This window comes from Cucurbita pepo, chromosome 10 (assembly GCF_057944985.1).
Source record: "Cucurbita pepo subsp. pepo isolate OVF chromosome 10, ASM5794498v1, whole genome shotgun sequence".
Classification (NCBI taxonomy): domain Eukaryota; kingdom Viridiplantae; phylum Streptophyta; class Magnoliopsida; order Cucurbitales; family Cucurbitaceae; genus Cucurbita; species Cucurbita pepo.
Genome location: NC_141807.1, coordinates 10,602,803 through 10,621,114, shown reverse-complemented (window position 1 = coordinate 10,621,114; position 18,312 = coordinate 10,602,803). Strand labels below are relative to the sequence as shown.

Below are 18,312 nucleotides of genomic sequence, written 5' to 3'. Positions count from 1 at the left end.
GATTATTTCTTTTTAAAATATAATGAATTAGCGGAAATACCTTTACTTATGATTTTTTTTTTTCAAATATTAGCGAAGATAACTTAGTTTTGAGAGCGTCAGACTGAAAATGTGAAGGTCACGTGTTCAATCCACGTTCACCGCACCTGATTCAAGTCACATAACTTCACTCGTGACTATTCAATTTAAAATTAGTGATTATTTCCTTTTAAAATATCAATGAATTAGCTAAATACTTTACTAACGAGTTTTCAATTTTAATGTTAGCCGGGATAGCTTCGTTGGGAGAGCGTCACTAAAGATCTCAAGGTCACGTGTTTGATCCACGTTCACTGCACCTCATTCAAGTTGACTAAGTTGCATAACCTCGCTATTCAATCTAAAATTAGTGATTATTTCTTTTTAAAATCTCAATGAAGTAGTGAAAATATCTTATTAACCGATGAATTTTTATTTTTAATGTTAGCGGGGATAGCTCAGTTTGGAGAGCGTTCAAGTTGACTATGTTGCATAACGTACCTCATTCAAGTTGACTAAGTTGCATAACCTCGCTATTCAATCTAAAATTAGTGATTATTTCTTTTTAAAATCTCAATGAAGTAGTGAAAATATCTTATTAACCGATGAATTTTTATTTTTAATGTTAGCGGGGATAGCTCAGTTTGGAGAGCGTTCAAGTTGACTATGTTGCATAACGTGGCTATAAAATCTAAAATTAGTGATTATTTCTATTTAAAATCTCAATGAAGTAGTGAAAATATCTCAACGGATGAATGTTTATTTTTAATGTTAGCGGGGATAGCTCAATTTGGAGAGCGTTCAAGTTGACTAAGTTGCATAACCTGGCTATTCAATCTAAAATTAGTCATTATTTCTTTTTAAAATCTCAATGAAGTAGTGAAAACATCTTAACCGATGAATTTTTATTTTTAATGTTAGCGGGGATAGCTCAGTTTGGAGAGCGTCACTAAAGATCTGAAAGTCACGTGAGAGCATCACTAAAGATCTGAAAGTCACGTGTTTGATCCACGTTCACCGCACCTAATTCAAGTTGACTAACTTGCATAACCTAAATATTCAAGTTGACTAAGAATGGTCCACGTAAGATATTTGAAACAAATAAATATTTTATCCTCTGTGACTTATCAAATCACTCATTTGAAATTCGTTAATAATAAACATGAAGTCTTACATCTTTTATAGTGAAAAGTTCCTTGAATAGAAGTCTTATTAGATACTTCTAAGCATTTAGAGATCAACTAGACACAAAGCTAAACATTCTAAAAAAGATTAGGGGTTAAACTTTTAAGTTAACTTAATTTAAGAAACTTATGATTTTTATATTATCAAGAGTTTAATTGAGCTACGTCAATTCAATCTAGTGGACCCAAGAATTGAACCAAACCAAACCAACTAGTTAGTAACATGATTTAGTGGAAGCATTTTGACGCAAAGTAGAAGCAATAATGGAGGGTTTGAAATAATATAGTTTTCACCCCTTGTTTCTCGAGTGAATATTGAAATAATATAGTTTTCATGTTAAGTTTTGCACGGAAGAAAGAAAGACGGGGATGTAAAGTATTATTTCAATTTGTTTGTAATATACAACAATATATAAATTAACTATAAGAAATATATAAAATTACATGTTTTCCAAGAGCTTCAATCAACACCGGAGGGTTACTTCTGCAACCACTCTAAAGGTGCTCAAGATCACAACGAGTTAGATAAAACAGCTCTAGAACTTTGAATCCAATAACTTGAGTTTGACTCATGATAGAATCTCCCTTCTTGTGGAATCGGCATAAAATAGGAAAACCATTCCAAAATAAAATTTTCCAATAACTCCCAAACTTCATTACCTTATATAACCTCTCGGGAAAAGGATTCATACAACATTTCATAAAATAAGATCTACTGAGAAAACCCGAGAAAAGGTCAACTTTTGAGTTGACTTGGACAGTTTAGTTGAACTGGCCGTATCATCGTTTTCTTCCTCTGAACAGGAAGAAGATGCACATTTTTCGCATCGCCGCCATCTGAAACTCGGCCTGTACAGCCACATTTACAGTGTTTCTCTCCTCGATTTCTTCGTGAAACTTAAAGATGGATGTTACAAGAAAGGGCTTGGGATTTATTTGATAACTTCTCGTGGATCGTAGCCTAATATATTCGCTACAAAAGGTTATCCAAAATCTGAATTATCGATGGAGATAAAACAAAGGATTTCTTATTGGGTAGCCGATTCTAGGGGTTTCAAGGCCGTATTTCTTCATGGAACCTCTTCCATATCCTATCTTCAGGCTCAAGGAATTGGTTTGGAGGAACGTCTTTGAGTGTAGGACCTTAATTTCTAGAAATCGTTCTCGGTATGCAACTCACTCGAAACGCCAGATTTTCGATCTCGTGGGTAGCTTATTCTACGACGTTTCAGCTTTGGATTCCTTCATCAAGTTTACTCAACTTCTTCCTCTGAAACTAGAGGAATCCTTAATTTGAAGGAAAAGAGATCGTAGATAGGAATTTTGACTCTTATCCCCAATTTAATTTTAAAACCTATTTCCTTCAATTTGGAACGCTCTCGAGGTTATTTTTCTTCGTGGTCTTCTATGGAAGTATTCTTGCTCGACGAGTCATCATGTATCCTCGGGTTGGATTTTCAAGTTTTTCTTGAAGTTCTTCAATGGCGGATTGAATTGGGGGAATGGTTTCTAGGCACTTTCAGCACTCTATTCCTTCATATAACTTGTGGGTAATCTTGTTGAGAAACGATAAGAATAAGTTTGAAGAGAAATGGTGGAGGATTGCTCTTAAATTTGGAAGAAATCTGAGAGTAGGAGACCCATAATCTAAACGCTTATTGCCTTCGACTAGGGGATCGACCTTTCTCGATTCTTATTCCATATTGTTGCTCCTACTTTAGACTTTACAGGAGGAGCTTAAACCGACATTGAGAGCTTCAGATTCTTCGTTATTTAGAAGTTTGAAGAGAAATGGTGGAGGATTGCTCTCGAATTTGGAAGAAATCTGATAGTAGGAGAAACACAATCTAAACGTTTATTGCCTTCAATTGGGGGATCGACCTTTCTCGATTCTTATTCCGTTGTTGCTCCTACTTCTGACTTTATAGGAGGAGCTTAAACCGACATTGAGAGCTCCAGAATCTTCGTTATTTAGAGATCGATCTTTCTGGATAATTTTTTGTTGATATCAACTCCGATCATGGCCTTATCGACCTTGGCTTTGCATACTAGTCGTTGGATTTGATGATCTGTGCGTGTTTGTTCTAGATCATATCAAATTTTGGAGGACATCCGACGGTTGAGATTTGAGTTTGAAAGATTTTGCTCGGATGGTCACGGTAGATGCTTTGATTCTAATTAGAGTGGCTTTTCTGTAATTATCCATTCTTCTAGGGGTATTTTGGTAATTTATCACTTTCCGAATATTTTATTATTATTTTCTTGAAAAATCCAAAATTTTTCTACAAATTTTTCATCGCTTTTCCTAAAATAACCGTCAATTTTCTTCCCATGAACACAATTTTCTCCCCATCTATCTTTTTTTAAACACTTTTGATAGTTGAAAGTTAAAGAGTAGTTTCGAAGCTCTTTCTTTTTTTTTTTTTTTTTTTTTTGAAAATTCAACCATATTTTTTTAAAAAACAAATTAATAGTTTCTATAGATTTTTCTTTTTTTAAAGATTAAGTGTATTATTGAAACTTCTAAAAAAATTATGAGTATTTTTTAGATAAAGTGCAAAGTTCAATGGTATTTTTATTAATTTAGCTTATAATTTAAAAAAAAATACAAATTTTTGTTGATTAGGTTAATATCAATTTTATTAAAATACATAACACCACATCAAAATTAATTTATTAGGAATAAAATTAAAACTAAAAAATCAATTTATTTTAAACTAAAAAATTAATTTATTTTAAAACTAAAAAGTATACTTAATTTGACTAAAACATCCCTTATCCCAACTATAAAGAATTTAATTCCAAGCTCTCTTCTAATAGACAAACTATTTATTAACATCTCTTGTAAAATTTCACTTCATCAATTTAAGTAGCGTTCAACTATAAATATCGAATTTTAAAGTATTCCTCGGCAAAGTAAATCTGTTGAGACATCAAAGGTGTTCCATAATGAGTTGTGGAGAAGTGTTTCCTTCAATTCTAATTTCAATTAAGGATGTCAATGACAAAAAAGTTCAATTCTAATTTCAATTAAGGATGTCAATTACAGGAACGTATCCTAACGCTATCGTTCTATCAATCTATCATAATCCTATCACTTTCTACCCATAACCTAATCGTATTGTTTTATGAATCCATCGTGACCATATCGTTGTTATCAATCTGTCATACCCATAGCACTTCGATATGTAACCAAACCATAACGTTTCATGAACATGTCTTACTCCTATCGTTACATTACATTTAGTGCATCCTTCTCGTATCCTATCTCAAATATACCATTGAACACATGGTACCGTAAGTATTTCATACAATTCACATATTATAACATATCATAAGCATATCGATTCACAAACATTTCACACATATCAATATATATGACACTTGCAGAACCACGAGCACAGTCAACATCAAATATAACCATACGCATGGTAAGGCCACCTACCTGATTAGCTTAGGCTGGTGTCCCCAATTTATCCTTAAGAAAGTTCGATTTGTCTTTTGTATTAAAGTCAACCTATATGAACATGACATCAATTTCAATCATTTCTCTAAATTTTATGATGCTGTAGTATTAGATTTCATGGAAAAATTGAACGAGTAAGGTCTTGAAATGTCTATATATCAAAACTATTTAACACTTTCCAAATCTTGATTTTTTGGCTGTTTGTGTTTTTTTTTTTTACTTGTGTTCCTAATCTAACTTCGGTGTGTTTGTTACATTTTTTTTAATTATGTTACCAATTAGCCAATTTAATCAATTCATCCTTTATGTTTTTTTTTTTTTTTTTAATTAGGTTAGTCATTACTTTTGGCTAATTTAATCTATTCTATTTATTTTATTTTATTTTATTTTATTTTATTTTTTTGCTATTGATGGACCTATCTTTCTAAAACATACTAAATAAAACTAAATAATTGGTTAAGAGAGGATATGAGATATAACTTAAGGTTAAATCTCTTTCCACATGAGAATAACTCATTCTCATGTCCATCTTTGCTACCATGTACTAAATTAAGGATTTTATTTCTCTTGGGTCAAAACCATCCTTAAAGCACAAAATTGAAGTTGTAGTTAGTCAATTATAATATTTGACGTGCTAGTTTTCAAACTACTTTAAATAGGTGTAAAGAGAGCATGAGAATAACTTAGTTTCACTAATCTGACACGTGTTGGGCATGTACTGAACACTTGTTAATACAATGGATACATTACAAATTTATAATCCATCGTATCAGACACTTGACTTTGAATATATTTTGAGAGTGAAACATACATTAAACTTTTTTTTAAGTATACAAATATATAAACTTATTTATATGAATTTATTTCTAATATAAAATTGATAAATTTTTTGAAATAATTCTTTTTAATTAATATATCATTGTCACATCGATGTCCTAGTTTTTTAAGAATGACATGTTACTGTTAGTAACAGAAAAAGAAAACGGTAAGATCATGAAGAATTGGGAGAAATCTCTCATCCAATTGAAGAATGACTAAATCAAATCTAATTCAAATAACTAGATCAAATCTAATCCAAATAACTCAATAAAATCTAATCCTAACAATCCCTCCCTTAAACTGAACAGGAATAGTAATCAGTTTATATCTACGACCTCATACCAAACTTCCACCAGGTAACTTCATCAATAACCATGTGCCATTTCTGTTTATGGCTCTAGATCCCTGGCTTGCCTCCATTTCTCACTCTTCAATACTTCTCTAAAGTTTACAAAATTTGCAGGTTCAGTAAGGGTAAACATGGCTGAGCTTCATCATCTTCTTTACAAAAAAAAACTTCTCCTATTGCATAGTCTCTCATCTAGACTGGTGGTCTCTTATTCCTTGCCTTATTCGAGCTAGGAGAGCTTGCTTCAGCCAAAGAACCAGATGAAATATTTTCCTCTGCAGTATTTTCATCTGTCGCGTCTATATCATTATTTTCATATGCCGCTTCTATGTCCTTATTTTCATATGCCGCTTCTATATCCTTATTTTCATCTGCCGTTTCTATATCATAGAGTCTGTAAGCTTTTGACTCTTCACTAACTCCCAGCAAAACATAACTCAAACTCTTATCATCTACCTTAGTTCTCTGAGCTGCCTCCTCTTTTTGTCTCTGAATCAACTCGAGCTCACAATATTGTTCTTCTTCCTTCCGCTGCAGCTCCAAAACTAATCGTCTGTGCTTTTTCTACCCTTCTTCTATTCTCTTCCAGCATTTTATCTAGCTCTTCTCTCTCTTTTCGTGCTTGTTCTTCTTTTTGTCTTGTAGCAGTAAGAGCGGCGTCTTTCTCTTTCTCAAGTTGCACATCAACATCATCAAACAACTTCGTGCGACCTTTCTCTATTCGCCTCTGTATTTCTAATTTAGTCTCTTCAGAGTTTAGCCTTTCTTCAACATTCTTCTGAATTAGTTCTTCCATCCTCCTAGCTGCATCTTCTTCTAACTTCTTTAACTCTGTTTCACGCCTTTTCTTCTCTTCTTCCTCTTTCTTAACCTTCTCTATGGAATGATTCCGATCAGTGGATGCACGACTAGGACTGGAACTGGACGATTTGGGGAAAGGAGATAACGAGGAAGTCCTACTTCTGCGTTGGCGGCTGAGGGAACTTGAACGGCTGCTTCTCCTGGAATTGGTAGTGGAATGATAGGGGGAAGAACTTGGGTCCCTTCTGCTTCTCTGACTATGGCGATAGGAATTGGAGCGGTGAGTGTACGACAGAGACCTTGAACCACTTTTCCCCATAAGTTTCAATTGAGTTTGAACGGTTGCTACAGACTAATAGACCTAAGTTCATCGTTGTTGTCTTTAAACTTGTGATTTTGCAAAAAGCTTAACTAATATGAACTGTCATGTCACAAGAACTTTAAGGTAAATCAAGAATATACCCTACACATAATTCAAGATGGCAATAAAATGGAGTTAAATTGAACGCACTTTAGTTTCATGTCTGGCGTGTTCAAGATAAAACATAATTGTATTAATGATATTGAGCCTGGAGTCTATAAGAATTTAATGATCTTAAGAGAAATTACTGTTTTATTAGAGGATACCAACTTTATTTATGGTACTAGGAGTTCAAAAATCTAGATTTGAATCTAGTTAAGTAACAGTAAGATTTGAAAGTTTTGAATTCTAGACCAAATTTGTACCTAATTATTTTTTATTATGACTAAATTAAGAGAAAAATATTTTTGTAAAGATAGATTTATCTCTAAAGCTTTCGTTACGAAACCATGTTTAGACTAGCAGTTTAAAGTCAGGAGATGCGGTCACAGGTGTGATTATTTTGGATGGGTTCGTAATAGAACTTACCGTGAGATGAGGGAGCCTTCAAAGGTTGTGCACTCATAGATGGGGTTGTTATGTAGCGTTAGTCTGTGTTTGCGTTTGAGTTTTTTTGTACTTTTTATTTTTATTTTTTGTAATTGTATCCCAAACACTTTTTTTTTGTTGGGATAAATTTGAACAACACCTCTTATAATTTTATTTTATTTTATATTTAATGTTGTGTTGTTTTCTCAATCTCATTTTAATTTTACAACATTTTCTTATTTTATATTAATTTACTTTTATTTTTATTTGTTTTCACTCTCAATTTTAGTTTCTATTTGAGTTTTGAACCCTTAAAAGTTGGGTTGTGACAGATTGGTATCAGAGCCGCCAGATTTTAAATTATATAGATTTTTTCTTAGGATAAAGAGTCGTATATCTCTATGACTCAGCTCGATGACACGTCTCTCCGCGACCAAGTAAGTAGTATATGATATGTTGTAAAACTTGTATGAATTTATTGTATGTTTTGATTTTCGTGGTAGTTATAAAATGTCCTTGGACGTTAAAGAGTGAACGTTAACTATATAAGACAATACTGGATCAACGTTATAGTGTCTAGATATGGTGAGGAGGAAAAGAGTGGTCATGGGATATCTGACTAGCCTTACGAAAACAGAGAGTTTTCGTTGCAAGGGCGAGACCTCTAATCCATGAAATTTTGGTACTAGAAATGAAGAAACTGGAGATGGTCCCCAAACGTCTGTATGGACCATTTCCAATCGCACTTTCTTTGGTTCCCTGGTAGCGTCAACCAGATTAACCCTACGGCGTGACAATCCTTGAGCTTCCATTCCTCCGTGGTCATGGTATCCAGCTTCACCCCCAAAATGGGTTCCTGAATATCTTTCTCGTACAGATAATCTTCAATCTGCATCTTCTAGAAACTGATATCGAATCCATCAAACTTTTCAATTCCAGTCTTTGAACTTTTTATCTTCACGGATCGTGGTGAAACTCTCATCGCTCTGATACCAGTTATTAGAATCACACAACAACGCACACACTTGATCTAAATGAACACAAAGAACGTGATAAAGAAAATGTAAGAAGAAATATTGACTAATGATTTTGTATTAATGACTTCTGGTATGCAAAGAGAGGATATGGAGAATGAGAAATGTACATCTAGGAAGCACTGACTAATGGGTATACATATGATTTCAGTTTATTATATATAGCTTCACTATATGTAACCGCCTACTATATATAATTATTTAGTATATATATCTCTATCAGATTTTTACTATAAATAGTCAGCCTTCATATCCAACCTTCTAGAGCCCAAATAGTCAGGGATTGACATCCTACTAGAACACAAAGTCATGTACATGCCCCTAGAAAAATGCCTAGTAGTAACGGAGTCTAACCCAACGATCATTCAGACAAACATCCATCAACCAAGAGGGGTGAAAATGATGACGATAGTACAGTTGAGAAAGAATCTTAGCCATGATGAATCTACAAAAAAACTTTATTGCCACTACATGAACACCACGACCCAAAACAAGAAGGTCAGATATTGGGTTTAACCCCACCAAGAGAGATAAATCACAAGATTAGTTTTATGTCGCCTACCACAAATAGATGTCATGCGGCTCAGCCTGAGCTAGTTGAATTCTACAAACAGCAAAATGACATGTTCACAGTCGGGTTTATTTGACCTGCAAAGGCTCTTGTCAGTGATCACTCAAATGCTTGGCAAAGCAACCAAGCCAACACCTCTACTGAAGAAGGGAGACAAAAACAAACCACTAAAGCAACACATGTTCACGCAAAAATACCATCCAGACGGTAAGTTAAGGTCAGATCAACTTTGAGTTCAAAGCAACAAGAACCAAAGACTAGAGCGAAAATTCTATGGACTAGTCGAAGTTATCCACAAGATTAGGAAGACATCATATAGGATCCAATTGCTCCTATCGATACAGACTAACCCTGTTGTCCACGTCAGTAACTTGAAACGTTATTATTCCGACCAAGAAAACATCAAGTAAAAGCAAGTGGTATGACATCATGCAAAGAAGAAATTGTTTCAAGCGAAGAAAGTAGAATAAACACCAACAGAGAAGACTTGATGAGTTAACAAACCGAGAAGTGATTTTCAATAGCTCCTAGTAGGTTGGAAAAGACTCCTCAATACTGAGATCAGCTAGAAGTGCGTCGAGAGACCTAAAGTCAGCCTCATCCTACAACGTTGAGTTTATGAAGAGCCGGTTGATAGAGATATTGACAAATTGTGTAAGGGCAGATGTCGCGGTCATGATTGGCCGAGGAATGTTGCCTGTGGCTGCATGTTAGATGTCTCAGCTATTCTTGTAAACGATTTGTGGTTCATGGTGGCATGTTCATTCCAAACACCTTTTACTTGCTTTCATCTTAGATAGGCCTTTTACTTGATTCGAGCATACACTGCTATTGTTCGTTCAGTCTAAATTTTGCATGGTTGACTTGTTCATTGGATTAGAACAAATGTCACATAATCATTGTCTCACTACTGCAAGAGTGCGATTGTGACACTTGTCTCCCGTTCAGTTGTGGGCCGCATCTTCTGACTAGTTACGTGAGTTTGGCCTGGGACATACGTGTAGGTTGAAAAAGAAATGGCTGGATGCGGATTGCAAATAGGGTTGGGCCACGGAAGGTTTTTTTTTACCACATATGGACTTTGGGCTAGTGAGTCTTGAATTTGGGTTCGTTTGAAAAAATTTGGTTCGTTTTTTAGTTCAAACGAACCAAAATTAAACCTACTAGTTCCTTCTTCCTTGCACGACTCACTCCTATTCTCTGTTCTGCCTCTTCTTGCTCTTTGAAACTTCTTTAAAGGCTATTGTTCACTGATTATTTGGGAGCATCTTCCTTAAAAGGATTGTGACCACAGATGACCTATGTAGAAAATTTGTACCCCCTTTCTTAAAACCTTTCGCGGACAACATACCTAAAACAGATGCGCTGACCAGACTACGCTACACCTTGTCTCACCCCCCCCCCCCCGGAGCAAATGGATCCACCCAATCGATGAACATTCAAACCAAACTCGCCCATCCTTTTTGGCACAGGGACGCGAGAACCAATCTGAGTAATCTACAGTGGGGAGACCCCTAAAAGCAACAAGCGAGAATGGCTAGGTTGATAGCAGGGTTAAAGAAAAGGCGAGTATGAAAAGACGTATCGCATAACCGTCCCTGTAAGCAGCTTCATTCTTTCTTGATCTATGAACCGACTTTATGAAAAAAATCAGTCTTTCGGCTGAAAGTGTGACTGTTGGGTATAGATAAGCAGGACCTCTTGGTTCGAGGGAAACCAGAGATGTTGGTTAAGAAAGCTAAGCAAGCAAGTACAGGACGGACAAAATGCACATACAAATTGATTGACATGATCCCTCTCCCTCTCTCTTTGGCTAGTTGGCTAGTTGCACGATAAGCGGAAAAGCATACTAGGTAGGGAAAGAAAGGCTGCTCGATCTCTTGTAAGGCACACCCTCAACGACGAGCTCACCAGACAATGCTATAAGTCCAATAGAAGTCCAAGATTTCATCTACTATGGACAAGGAAGCTCTTGGGGGAGCTAACATGAAATGAGAAATACATTCGATTACGGCAACTAATAGATAGCGAACTTTTTGGTAGAAACTGAATGATCCCTTGGCTCAAGCAAGAAAAGGAAAAGGTAGTCGTACTCCTACCTTTTCCGTCGGACGATAGGAAAGTTTGAGCTGAAAGATTGAATCACACCTGGTAAGAAAGGCGGGCTTAGCAGGTTTTTCCAAACGTATAAACAAAAAGAGTAAGCAACCGGTCCTAAAGAGGTCAACGCATACGTGCTTTTTCCTTTCGTTTAGCGAGATAGCTTACCAGCTCTTTCGGCTCATAGCAGCAGTATGAAAAGCGAAATCCTCATCTTGAGTTGAGTCTGCATTGCCATACGAATCAACATCAGCCAAACCAAGAGCTACTATTTTTTCTTTAACGAAAGCGGATCTAACAGTTTCGATAAAACAAACCTCTTTTAAAGAAGGAGTCGCTCTGCCTTGATCACCGTGGATAGATGCAGCTCCCACTTTACCTTTGCCTATCGTGAAAAGGAAAGTTCCCTCACGATAGGCCCTCCTAGCTCCCGAACGTCTTTCTATCAATCGAGAGAGGTATAGAATAGTACAACAAACCAACAAGACAAGAATGGACTCATAAGATGGGCGGTCAGGGAAACGATTTCATTTGTGTTATCCGCCAAGGAAATGATCAAGGAATTCTCTATACACGGTTGAGAGATGACCGTATTGTTGCACATCCTGAATAAAGTACCGTAGGCAAGCGAAGCTTTTGAAAATGAAAGCGTGTAGAACTCAGATCCACTTTCTCTTCGATTCGTAAACTTTGGATCTGATCATCCTTTCGTCTCCGGGTGACTGAGAGAGAATTTAGGCCTGGCATGCATCCGATTCGGTCAACAATAAGGTACAAAGCGGATTGATAAAATGGGCTTGAAGTTCCATTGTCGTTAGGTCGAAGATCTCTACTAGGTTTAGTGCACTTTGATAGTTGCGAATGTTGCCGTAATCGAATGTCTTTCTCATTCGACATTCTCTCTTACCAAGCACTCATACTCGCCTGGGTTGAGGAGACAATCCGTGAGCTAATTGGGTTTCGAGATTGCGTATACGCGAAAAGAGCTCGGTTTCGACTTTCTCCTCGGCGTTTTATGCCTGGTTCTGGTTCAGGAAAGGGTCTCATCTCTTTCATTGGAGCACATTGATGCCGAAGGAGTCTTCGGAACCGGTGGAGAGGCTATGATGACTTCAGGCTATTCAAATAGCATGGCTGATACCACAAAGAAAGGGTATCTAAGTCACACTAGTGGAATAGATTTTTCATAATAATTATTTCGATATATGATACCAAAAACCTGCCTGATGACTGATAAGGTAAGGGGTTTTAAAAGACAAAAGAATGACAATTCTACATGTGATAGAAAAGGAGATCTTTTTTTTTTTTTAGTGTGCGTGGTTCGCCTGCCTTCCTGACCACGGATAGGCTTTGGGAATTTGCACTTCGGCCCCTTAGAATACCACATCAAGGTGACATGATTCAAACCTATGGCTCTCTGAAACTTCTTCATCGGTTATTTGGGCGCATCTTTCTTAAATAGATTGTGACGACTGATGACCTATGTGACGACAGCGGACAACATGCCTGCCTTCCTGACCACGGATAGACTACGGTGCTTTGCACTTCGGCTCCTGAGAATACCACATCAAGGTGACAGGATTCGAACCTATGGCTCTCTGAAACTTCTTCATCGGTTATTTGGGCACATCTTTCTTAAAAGGATTATGACGACAGATGACCTATGTGACGACAGCGGACAACATGCCTGCCTTCCTAACCACAGATGGACTACAAGGCTTTGCACTTCGACCCCTGAGAATACCACATCAAGGTGACAGGATTCGAACTCTGAAACTTCTTCCTCGGTTATTTGGGCGCATATTTCTTAAAAGAATTGTGACGACAGATGACCTATTCGAACCTATGGCTCTCTGAAACTTCTTCATCGGTTATTTGGGCCCATCTTCCTTAAAAGGATTGTGACAACATATGATCTATTCGAACCTATGGCTCTCTGAAACTTCTTCATCTGAAATTTCTCGGGTTCGATCCATGTTCACCACACATGGTTCACGGTGCATAATTTGACTATTCAATCTAAAATTAGTGATTATTTCTTTCTAACATTTCAATTAATTAGTGGAAATACCTTTACTTAAAACTTAAAAACTTTCATTTTTAATGTTAGCGGGGATAGCTCAGTTTGGAGAGTGTTAGATTTAAGATTTGAGGGTCACGTGTTCAATCTCCACGTTCACCGCACCTGTTTCTTTTTGCATAACCTGACTATTCAATAAAAAATTAGTCATTATTTCTTTTTAAAATCTCAATGAATCAGCGAAAATACCTTTACTGATGAATTTTCATTTCCAAAGATTGTGGGGATAGCTCAGTTGGGAGACCGTCAGACTGAAGATCTAAAGGTCATCTGTTCGATCCACGTTCACCGCACTTTGTTTAGGTTGTATTATTTGACTATTCTTTCAAAAATTAGTGAAGATTTAAAGGTAACGTTTGATCCACGTTCACTGCATTAGCGATTATTTCTTTTTAAAATCTCAATGAATTAGCAAATCTGTCACGTTTTTTATCCAACTGGCATAAGTTGACTAAGTTGCATAACTTTACTATGCAATCTAAAACATGTGATTATTTATTTTTGATGTTATCTAGGATGGCTTAGTTGGGAGAGCATTAGATTGAGTATTGGAAGGTCTTGTGTTCAATCTGCATTCATTGCACCTTATAGTTTTATGAATTTTTATTTTTAATGTTAGCGGGGATTAGATCAGTTGGGAGAATGTCAAACTAAAACCGCACCTGTTTCCATTTGCATAAGCTGACTATTCAATAAAAAATAAACTAGTTATTATTTATTTTTAAAATTTCAATGAATAATGAATTAGCGGAAATACCTTTACACATGAATTTTGATTTTTAATATTAGCGGGGATAGCTTAGTTCGGACTGAATATCTGAAAGTTACATGTTTAATCCACGTTCACCGTACTTGGTTTACGTTGCATAAAAAATAAACTAGTTATTATTTATTTTTAAAATTTCAACGAATAATGAATTAGCAGAAATACCTTTACACATGAATTTTGATTTTTAGTGTTAGCGGGGATAGCTTAGTTCGGACTGAATATCTGAAGGTTACATGTTTAATCCACGTTCACCGCACTTGGTTTACGTTGCATAAGTTCATTAAGTTGCATAACTTTATTCAATCTAAAATTAGTGATTATTTCTTTTTAAAATATAATGAATTAGCGGAAATACCTTTACTTATGATTTTTTTTTTCAAATATTAGCGAAGATAACTTAGTTTTGAGAGCGTCAGACTGAAAATGTGAAGGTCACGTGTTCGATCCACGTTCACCGCACCTGATTCAAGTCACATAACTTCACTCGTGACTATTCAATTTAAAATTAGTGATTATTTCCTTTTAAAATATCAATGAATTAGCTAAATACTTTACTAATGAGTTTTCAGTTTTAATGTTAGCCAGGATAGCTTCGTTGGGAGAGCGTCACTAAAGATCTCAAGGTCACGTGTTTGATCCACGTTCACTGCACCTGATTCAAGTTGACTAAGTTGCATAACCTCGCTATTCAATCTAAAATTAGTGATTATTTCCTTTTAAAATCTCAATGAAGTAGTGAAAATATCTAAAATCTCAATGAAGTAGTGAAAATATCTTATTAACCGATGAATTTTTATTTTTAATGTTAGCGGGGATAACTCAGTTTGGAGAGCGTTTAAGTTGACTAAGTTGCATAACCTGGCTATTCAATCTAAAATTAGTGATTGTTTCTTTTTAAAATCTCAATGAAGTAGTGAAAATATCTTAACCGATGAATTTTTATTTTTAATGTTAGCGGGGATAGCTCAGTTTGGAGAGCGTCACTGAAGATCTGAAAGTCACGTGAGAGCATCACTGAAGATCTGAAAGTCACGTGTTTGATCCACGTTCACCCCACCTAATTCAAGTTGACTAACTTGCATAACCTAAATATTCCATCTAAAATTAGTGATTATTTCTTTTTAAAATTACTTGACTATTTAATCTAAATTTAGTGATTATTTGTTTTTAAAATTTAAGAATTTTCATTTTCAATGTTAAGGGGATAGCTTAGTTGGGAGAGCTTAATATTGAAGATTTGAAGGTCAGGTGTTGTTCGACCTTCACCACACCTGATTCAAGTAATATAACTTACTATCTTATATAAATTTAGTGATGATTTCTTTTTAAAATTTCAATGAGTTAGCGTAAATAATTTTACTGATGAATTTTCATTTTAACGTTAGCGTGGATAGCTCAATTGGGAGTGCGTTTGTAGATAACGTGGATTCCTAATTCTTTATTTGACTATAAATGCTCTATAAGTCATTTAGTAAAATGACTCGTTTTATTGCATGGAACAATAAAATTGATCTTCCCTTAGAATTGTCAATACATGCTACTTTCAATGTACCTAAGTTGAGTCCTTCTGATGTAGGTGATGATTTTTCTTATTCGAGGACGAATCCTAAAGAGGGGGATGATGATAAGGATCACAGTGTACATTCTACTTTCAATGTTGTTGAGTTGAGTCCTTTTGATGTAGGTGATGATTTTTCTGATTCGAGGACGAATCCTTTTGAAGAGGGGGATGATGATAAGAATCACGGTGTTCCAACTGGACCTATTACACAACCCAAGGCCAAGAAGATTCAACAAGCATTCATACTTCATCTACAAAATTTGATAGGCTAGGTTCATCCATCATTTCATGTTTGACAAGCTGAGTCGTTTGAGTCAAGACCATTTGGAGATTCAAAAGTAAATATTTGCATGGTTGAAGTAGCGGATGAAGTTGCAAGCATCATTTCATGAGTGGTTAGAAAACTTTATTTCTTATTTTAATTTCATAAAGTTTGTAATGCTCAAATTGACTTCGTCTTCTGTGGAGATCTAAAGGGATCGAGATTAAATCACGGCCACTAACTTCTTTTGTGGGGAGACTATAAATACCCACACATTATTATGTAAAAGCATATTTGTGATCAATGAAATTGATCTCTCAAGTTGAGATGATCCCTCGTGTAGAAATTCGAGCATATCTTTGTCATTTCAAAGTTTTATGCAATTCTTGTGGTAGATTGCATCTGAGTCATTCAATCAAGCCTTGATCAAGTTCGATTGTGGAGGGACTTGATTTAGAAAAAGGTTCCATAATCTAATTCTAGCTTTATCTCTTGGTTGATCCAAATTTTGTATAAGAAGGAGCATCGATTGCTTCGATTCCATCAACAGTCTTCCCATGAGTTTATGGTGCATGACCCATTTTTTAAACCATTCACCTTTTAGCGCCACCATAGTTTTGCATCGTCCATGAGATGCATTGCGACCAACGTAACTCTTAGGTCCTATTAGCAAGTTCAAGTAACCTTCAAGTATTGTTCTACGTCAAAAATAAAGCTTTTTAATTCCTTAGCATCCCGGTTTCCATTTAAGGGGTTGTGTTCTTGGATTTTAAGTTTGTTAAGCCCACATGAACGTGGCTTGAGGTGTGGTTCTCTACAGCCCAACTTGTCAAACTCACTCGGGTGCTCATCAACCATGATGTCGTTCAACAAGAGAGACCTTGAAAACGACTGGATTATCGCATTAACCATTTGAATCACCTGCTCATCTCAACCATGACGTCGTTCAACAAGAGAGACCTCGAAAATGACTGGATTATCGCATTAACCATTTTAATTACCTGCTCATCTCAACCATGATGTCGTTCAACAAGAGAGACCTCGAAAACGACTAGATTATCACATTAACCATTTGAAATTGAACAAAATATTTATAACATAACTTTAACAAAGGTACGAAGTTCATAAAAGTCTTTTTAGTCTAAGATAGAAACTATAAAATAAAATGAAATATGAAAATAATATTCCATTGCCGGGAATCGAACCCGGGTCTCCTGGGTGAAAGCCAGATATCCTTACCGCTAGACGGCAATGGATTTTTGGTCTAGATGTCTTGAAGTCTTTTGTCAGATCGCTGAAGAGTTTTAGCATGATCTTTTGCTTAATTTCTAACTCTTCGACACGTCCATCCCTGTGTGTGTTAGAGTTCTCATAGCTACCGCGACGTTTCAAGCTGATCGATTGTGTGGCTCTTTCTTCAAAAGAGTCAATATAAAATGTTAGGTCTTTGATTGGAAACCCATCCAGGGGAGTGTCGATTGCATCGATTCCATCAACGATCATCCCATGAGTTTATGGTTCATGTCCCATTTCTTATACCATTCACCTTCGAGAACTACCATAGTTTTGCATCGTCCATGAGATGCATTGCGGCTAACGTAACTCTCAGGTCGTATGAGAAAGTTCCTGTAGCCCTCAACTCTCAGGTCGTATGATAGAGTTCTTAGAGCTACTGCGACATTTCGAGGTGTTCGATCGTGTGGCTTTTTCTTCAAAAGAGTCAACATCAAACGTCAGGTCTTTAATTGGCAACCCATCAAGGGGAGCGTCGATTGCATCGATTCCATCAACGGTTTTCCCATGAGTTTATGGTGCATGACCCATTTTTTATATCATCAACCTTCGAGCGCCACCGTCCATGAGATGCATTGTGGCCAACGTAACTCTTAGGTTCTATGAGCAAGTTCCTGTAACCTTCAAATATTGTTCTACGTCAAAAATAAAGCTTTTTAATTCCATAGCATCCTGGTTCCCATTTAAGGGTTTGTGTTTTTGGATTTTCAGTTTGTTAAGCCAAACATGAGCTTGGCTTGGGGTGTGGTTCTCTACGACCCTCCTTGTCAAACTCACTCTGGTGCTCATCTTAATCATCTCAGCCATGATGGTGTTCAATAAAAGAGACCTTGAAAATGACCGGATTATCACATTAACCATTTGAATGACCTCAACCTCACTTGTTTAAATTGAACCAAATATCTATGACATAACACTATTAAAGGTTCAAAGTTCATAAAAGTCTTTTTAATCTAAGATACTATTGAACTTGACCATTATAGTGCCTCTCAAACCAAGTTCATAAAAGTTTTTTGAATTTAAGATACTATTGAACTCATCCATTATAGTTCTTCTCAAACCTAGGTAAAGTTTAAATATAATTGGTGACAAAAGATGAAACTATAAAATAAACGA

At 36.0% G+C, this 18,312-nt stretch overlaps 1 non-coding gene across 1 annotated transcript; it reads right to left on the bottom strand.

The window, feature by feature from the left end:
* Positions 1-17,087: 17,087 nt before the first annotated feature.
* TRNAE-UUC (transfer RNA glutamic acid (anticodon UUC)) lies at positions 17,088-17,159 on the bottom strand. Its single transcript has one exon. It is a non-coding gene; the product is annotated as a tRNA-Glu (tRNA).
* Between the last annotated feature and the right edge of the window lie 1,153 nt (positions 17,160-18,312).